The sequence below is a fragment of the Neolamprologus brichardi genome, chromosome 6 (assembly GCF_056152115.1).
Source record: "Neolamprologus brichardi isolate AB-2024 chromosome 6, ASM5615211v1, whole genome shotgun sequence".
NCBI classification, from domain to species: domain Eukaryota; kingdom Metazoa; phylum Chordata; class Actinopteri; order Cichliformes; family Cichlidae; genus Neolamprologus; species Neolamprologus brichardi.
In genome coordinates this window covers 11,417,275-11,425,000 of record NC_142109.1, presented here as the reverse complement: position 1 = coordinate 11,425,000, position 7,726 = coordinate 11,417,275, and positions in this window count along the sequence as shown.

Sequence of the window (7,726 nt, the reverse complement as noted above, 5' to 3'; positions counted from 1 at the left end):
ATCAGAGCCATCAATAATGTCATTAAAAGCATCTGTGCTTCATATTAGGACTAAAACCTGCTGTCAAAAGACCCCTTCACTTCCAAGTTCTTGGATTGAAATTGCTTGCCTAGTCTAATAAGTTATGAATCTTGAATAAGGGAGGACATAATTTACGTGAGATAGACAAATCAGTGCCAGTGTTTGACTTCAGCTTTGTGTTTAGATATAAATCTTGCTCGTACATATTGTGCCTTCGTATTGGTAGAAAAAAATGGCCTTAAGCATTGTTATCTAACTTTCACTCCCTGCAGTCACACACACACACACACACACACACACACACACACACACACACACACACACACACACACACCTAGCAAGGGTGGCACTTTTAGTCCAACTATGCGGTTGAATCAGCTGTTTTAGCATTAGATGCTAACTCTGCAGATCAATGGCAACCTCGGTCTATTACTCATACCGACCCTATTAGCATCTGCTATTAGCATCTTGTCATCAATACCATTGATCAAGCTGCTCTGACTTCAGGGCAGAGCGGGACACAGAGGGGACCTGCTGAGAGAGAGAGAGAGAGGGAAGAGGACATTAATCTGATCAGTCAAACGTGATATTAGACAGCTCCTCCCTCATCAATAATGCAGGAAGACCTATTTGTTTTGGCACTGGGGCCAATAAAATGTGATGACACTGTGCTAGTAATTAGTTCATTATTGGACTGAAGTAATCAGCAAATATTTTGATAAGTGTTGGAGCGATTTATAGCAAAAATAAGGGGTCAGCTTCTTGTTTATCATTTATGAGGTTCCAATGTTGATGTTTGACTAGAGAAAACAGCATGGAGGTGTTTATTATTATTATTATTGATTTATTTGAAAACAGATTCAATTTTACTGCATTTCAGGATGAAATGTTCTTTCTGTACACACACACTTAGAAAACCAGGACTTTTAAGAATGCGTTTGTTTGGTTGCATGTGTAATTTTACACTCCTGCAGCCACAGCACATCTTTGTCATTACTTCTTAAATCCTGCAGATGACAGTAGTGTGCTGACGACCTGACAAATCACAGAGAGAAGAAGTGTTTGCACATGAAGACTACAAACTCTAAAGGTTTCTGAACCCTCTGTAAAGGTTCACCATCAAACTCTCAGTCATTAAACCATTAAGTCACAAATATAAAAGCTAGAACATGTTTTGCAGGTGCAGCCTGTTTGCATTTGTTGTTAAAATGTTTGGCTTATTTTAACAAAGTTAGACTGTTTGTTTTAAAAATGACCCAAGAATGATTTGGTAAGTAAAAATGAAAAAATATAGACCTGTTTTATTCTCAGGTTCACTGAAAGTATGTAATGCAGCCTTGTGTTCAGACAAATGGTGGAGGAGTAATTGATCTGTCTCTGCTCCTTCTTTTGTGATACATGTGTAAGGAGTGGTAACGATAAATCACACCCCAGAACCTGTATATATGTAATCTAAAATAACTCCTTGATTACTAGAGTTGCAATGATCTATATCGACTTGTTGATTTATATCAGCCTACTGGTGAATAAGATGGTAAATAAGCTGTGAGAGAAGGAGAGCGGGCTCAGAGGTTCAGTACATACATTTCTTTCACACGCCCAATTTTTTTTATTCGGTAACTTATTTTTTTGTCAAAATTTTAAAACCTGTCTTCAGCTGAGTTCATGCTGACTCAGTTAAAATGATTTGAGACGCAGCAACAACATTTTCTGAACTTTAAAAGCTCCACTCAACAAGTATTAACTCTGAGCTGAAACTGGGTTTGATCTTTGATATGATTTCTCCCTTCTGTTCTCTGTCAGGATGATCCCACACTGCTTCAGTAATGTTGAGGTGCGTGCTCTGGTGAGGCCAATAGTGTTTTATTGTGTGTTTTTCTATCCAACTTACTGTAATAGCAGTTTGGGATCATTGGCATGCTGAACAAAAAAGAAGCCAATTAGATGCTTTCCAAATGTTGGATCAAAATCTTCAAAATTACACTTTTTCTGTCTATAATTCCATCAAATTTGATCTCCAACACTACTGTCCAAAATCAAGGCCCAAATCCTAACAGTGCCTCCAACATTTTGGTTGCACTGCTGTACCCCTTTCCTGACCTACTGGTGACAATATGAATAAAAATGTAAAATGTGCCTCTCACACTGTGTTATCTTTTGCATTTTTAATAGATTCAAATAAAGAAATGTGAATAAATGATGTGTTTTTTTTCAACAGGCTGCTATCAATAAAGTGTCTCAAGATAGGGTTTAAAATGTGATCTTTGTTTAACTTCTTACACAGTCTATGGTCTGTCGCTTGACTTCAGTTAACAGGATGTGCAATTCCTTTCTCAGTTTTGAGGAAAACATTGGTTCTCACAATGTGCCAAAGGTGATTTTGCAGCTGAAAGGTCTTTGTACAGCAAATCAACCCTCACTCACTCACTCACTCTCTTCTCTCTCTCTCTCTCTCTCTCTCTCACACACACACACACACACTGCACATTTCTATAGCCTTTCTGAAAAGAAGCATATCTGCAGTAAGCAGAGGCCAGAGCACACACACGTTGATCATACAGCTGTGTTACCATATCTCTGAGGACATTGCATTGACTTATATTAAGTTCCTGGAGCTTTACCCTAGTGTAGTCTTACATTACCTTAAATCAATTCTTCTAAAATTTGGTAAATCATGTTATGAAAACTTGCTTTTTTGCCCTCCAAAACAAAGCTGAGCCTCCACGTTATGACAGTATAAATAGATTTATGTCCCCATAACACGAGTAATACAAGTGCACACCCAATACCAAGTTCCAGAAGAAGTGCAATGTCAGCAAATGGCTACTGTACACACACACACACACACTCTTTCAACATCTTCAGCTTTCAGAGAAGCAAGGTGGTTGGTCTGTTAAGGCGGTCTCACTCAGTGCGTGGTGCTGTCTGTTACTGTTCCCCAAATTCTAACTCGGCATTCAACTCCTCCTTGTTCAGTAATGACAAAATTACCATTTCAACAAAAAGTTGTTTTAAAAAAAAATAAATCTTAGATATTAGTTCAATAAGTCCAAGTGAGTGTCATAAGGTGAGGACGATGATAGAAAATCACAATCTGAACAAAATTCAGACAATAATCTTGTGTCTGGATATTCTTCATTTAATTTCATATTGTAGATAAAAAACAAACAAAAAACAAAATAATAAACCTTAACCCAGTCGATAAAAATGTGAAGCATAATGTGTCCTGATCAGGGACACATTATGCTCCAGGAGGGTTTTTCCTGTTAATAACTTTTGCATCTGGATAACTGAGTTAGGGATGACTGATAGTCCTAGAGCCAGTCACCTGTCCTCCTACTTTAAATCATTGAACTGGACCTGTGGGTCAGTCATCGGTGCCTTCTGGGGCATTTTTAATGGATTATCAGATTTCTATTTTGGCTTGCTGTGTAGTACAGACCATCTGAGAAGGTTGGGCTTCGGTTATGGGGCTATGGTGAAATTCCAGTGTTTTATTAGTCTGCAGCCTATATAAATGAGCTGATACGTGTGTCTGTGTACCTGCACAATTCACTGATGATATAGTACCTTGGCGCCCCACCCTTCAATCTAAATGTGGTAACTTCTGGTTCTAAAAAACAGTTCAAAGTCCAAAACCAATAGAAGATGTCACTTTTATATTCTCATTGATAAATATATTATCACTAGGCTCTAAATACATTTCAGCACCAGCAAATGATTTGAGATCAAAAAATAACATATCCATGAACTCTACAGGACACAGCTAAGGAAGAATCTAAGACACTGTATATAAGAGTGTAAAGGTTCAACAGCCCCTTTGACCCTTTTACAGTAAGGCATTTACTGGGAGATCTTCCCTTCCTCCTTTTCCAGCATATGTTTTTCCGTCTCTACCTCCTTGCAGCTGCGGCCATCTTTTGACACCAGTGTGCATCCTGCTTTCATTCTTCTTCTCCCGTGTCGGCAAATTCTGGTGGCACAAAGACAAAAAGCAGGTCTTTGTCATCTTTCCAGGATTGTGAACGTGAGCTGCAAACTGGCACGCGCACACCCGCACAGTCGCGCACGGACACACGAGAGGCGGCGGAGGAGAGATGAAGGAGCAGAATCAGAGCCATGAGAGGTGCAGAAAAGAGGAAATAAGAACAAGGGAGAGCGAATGGCACGCACAGCTTGGCATTTATGCAGAGGATTTCCTCTCCACACCTCGTCTTCCCTCCGCTCGCTCTGTTTACATAAGGAGCCACTTCACATAGCTGCCATGTGTGTCTTGTATGTGAGTGCTGCATATATATGTACTTTCCAGTAACACGGACAGAGAGCATACATGGGCGCCTTCATTTCTTTTGCTGCTGAACTTAAAAATAAAAACCTCAAGTTTCACATTGTTTCGAAAATTTTTTTGTTTGTTTTGTTTTTCTTTTTCAGCAGTGAAAGTTTTGAGAAAATTAAACTGCCTCGACGTGTATTTGAAGCCACCGAGCAATATCCAGGCATTATCATCATCCTCTGCTGGGCTCTGTTGTGGTGTCAGCAGACTGTCTTTTAGCCAAAACGTGATGGATGTCTCTAGCCACCTCTTTGCTTCCTCTTGATGAATTTCATAAACCTCTTAGGACACTTTCACAGTCAGCAGACCTAGGAGAACACATAATATTTTCTTTTTTCTTACCTAAGGTATTGTTATCGTTTTAGCTTTGTCTTCATTTTCCCCTCTAACCTGTCCCCCTCTTTTATCCGCTATCCTAAACTTATTTTTCACTAATTTACTTCAGTGAAAGTTACAGAGGTCGGTCAAGAGTACGATGTTCATGCTGTAGTAGAGGTTATCGTCTCAGTGGTGAAACCAAGGACTCTTGTTTATCTTTTATTTTATAAAAGAGTAGGTAATTATTTTTATATAACAGTTTTGATATGCCTAAGAAAGCAAGCACACTGTCAGGTAAAGACTCTAAGGAAGGTCTGACTCTAACACCGGGACTAATATAACTCCATCTACTTTATTTCAACTTCAACTTTATTTATTTATAGAGCACTTTAAAAACAACCACAGCTGACACAAAGTGCTGTACATTTGAACTATAAAATAAAATTACATAAGATATAAGTAAAAACCAAATAAAATAAGAGTAAAATCATAACTACTTCAATTAAAAGAGAAACTAAGTCTCGCTGAGGTTAAAAGCCAAGGAATAAAAGTGGGTTTTAAGACGTGATTTAAAAGTGGACAGTGAAGGGGCCTCTCTAACGTGCATGGGCAAATTATTCCATAATTTAGGAGCCACGATAGAGAAGGCCCTGTCCCCTCTGAGCTTCCTCCTGGATCTCGGTACCTCCAGGAGCAGCTGGTCAGCTGACCTGAGAGACCGACAGGGTATGTGGGGATGAAGAAGCTCAGAGAGGTAAGGCGGGGCAAGACTATGAAGACATTTAAAAACAAACATAAGAAGTTTAAAATTAACTCTAAAAGACACAGGCAACCAGTGCAGAGAGGCTAGCACGGGGGTTATATGCTCTCTTTTTCGAGTTCCTGTTAGGAGTCGTGCAGCCGCATTTTGAACCAGCTGCAGACGTGAGAGCAATGACTGACTGACCCCCACATAAAGTGAGTTACAGTAGTCCAGGCGGGAAGAAATAAAAGCATGGATCACTGTTTCGAAATGCTGCCTCGAGAGAAAAGATTTTACTCTTGCCAGTCGCCTTAAATGATAAAAACTGGACTTCACCACTGCTCTGATTTGGTTGTCCAATTTAAAATCACTGTCCAACTTAAAACCAAGGTCAGTAACAACAGGTTTAAAATAGACTTCCAGGGATCCTGGGATCCAGGGGAGGATCACAACCTACACCTGTTTTCACACCTTGCCTCATGTGACTAGGTAGTTCCCTCTATATAGTTGACTTTAGTTTATTAGCTAACTAACGGTCATAGCTTTGTAAGCCCTGAGGATAAAGAAAGATACAGAAAGGTGAAGTTTCTCCGGCTCGATCAAAGGCGGTCAGCATTAGTTGCTCTTTGGGGGTTCTTGCTCCCACAGTGCAGTTTGTGGGGATAAACTCGTACAAAAAAGTAACTAAATAAGTAGGCAAGTAAGTTAGTAAAACTTTATTTATAAGGCACATATTATAAACACATTTTTACACACAGATTTCACTGACCAAAGTGCTGTAAATAAATTATTATATCTATTTATAAATACAGAGATGTAATTATTATATACATTTTTAAAAAATAGGAACATAGGATATTGAATTAGGAGGCCTTCAACAAAAAAACAGCGAAAAAACAACAACTAGAGGACAGCAGGGGATGAACAAAGTTACAGATATAATAAATGAGGGATTAGTGAGCAAAAAATGTATACAGGAAATGTCTTTGAAATCACGTAGGTTACCAGTGTTGAAAAATACTACCGTTTTATGGAGTCTGTGACAAAGTCGGTGAGAAGACCATTTGTCCATATTCTTAGTTAACATTCTTGTTTTGATTTAACCATATTTCATATGTAGTCTGCAACAGGCAAACATCTATCCCGGGTTTGTTTATGTTTTGCACTTTTACAGATTATATAATATAACATCTTGGTTTAAATCAATCCCTACAAGTTTGTTAAGTTAACATGTTATTTATTTCAGCTGTTAATTTGTATTGTTTAGAACTTACCTTACCTACCTGTCTTCCAGAAACAAAAGGAGGAAATGTAGTTTTACTTCCTGCTTTATAGCTTCTGGGTTCATCTGAGGTCACAGGAAGTGACCAAGTGCAGAAGGGGAAGAATTCTTGTAATTTAATAAAGTTGATTTTAGAGGGTTTATGGAGAAATAGATTTATTGTTGTACGATGTATTGATTACACCACAGAGTTTATGTTGCTAGTAAAGAGTGGCAGTAGAGGTTTGAATATAATCATGTTCATCTTACCTACATACTGAATGGAATAGTCCAGAGGAGAACTTGTTTGGTTAAGTGGACTATTTAAGCAGAAGAACTCAGGTGTTTGAAGAGAAAGGTTCAGGTCAGTGTAGCTGTGTGCAGTTTGACCTTAATTTCCATTGATTTAAGTTCAGTTATGTTTATTTGAACTGAGTTAATTTGGAGTTGAGTTTCTTATTTGTTTCTTTGTAAGTATTGTTTGGGTCACAAAATGGTGAATAAATCGGTTGCTACACTGGACAGCATCAGTCTCCTCCACTTCTTTGACCGCTTAAGTCAAGTCCTACCACAGAGTCAAGTACCCAGGCTTGTTTAAAAACTTGTTATTGTGGTTAAAACTTGACCCTTGAAGTCTTTGGCCTTAAAGTCCAGTCAAGGAGTTTATTTTGGACGAATGACTGACCGATGTTTAGCCATGCTTTCCGTTACAAAGCACTGTGCTACGTCACAAATGAGCCATTTTAAAAATATTTTAACCAAAAAAGGACTGAAACTAAATTATGAAGAAAAGTCAGAAATTTGAATGAAATGATGAAATGATCTGCTGATCCTGCATCAAGTGGAAAACGACAACAACAAAAATAAATGCAAATGGAATAAATGGTAGAAAAACGAGGAAAAGAGAGTTGTGTTGTTTGTATGATATATCCACCAGCTATGAGTACTAGACACAGTACATGTTCTCAGTAGGTTGCATCGCAACAAAAGCTTACCTGAATATACGTGATATTTCCTTGAACAATGCTTACAGTAACATGGCGTCACAGTG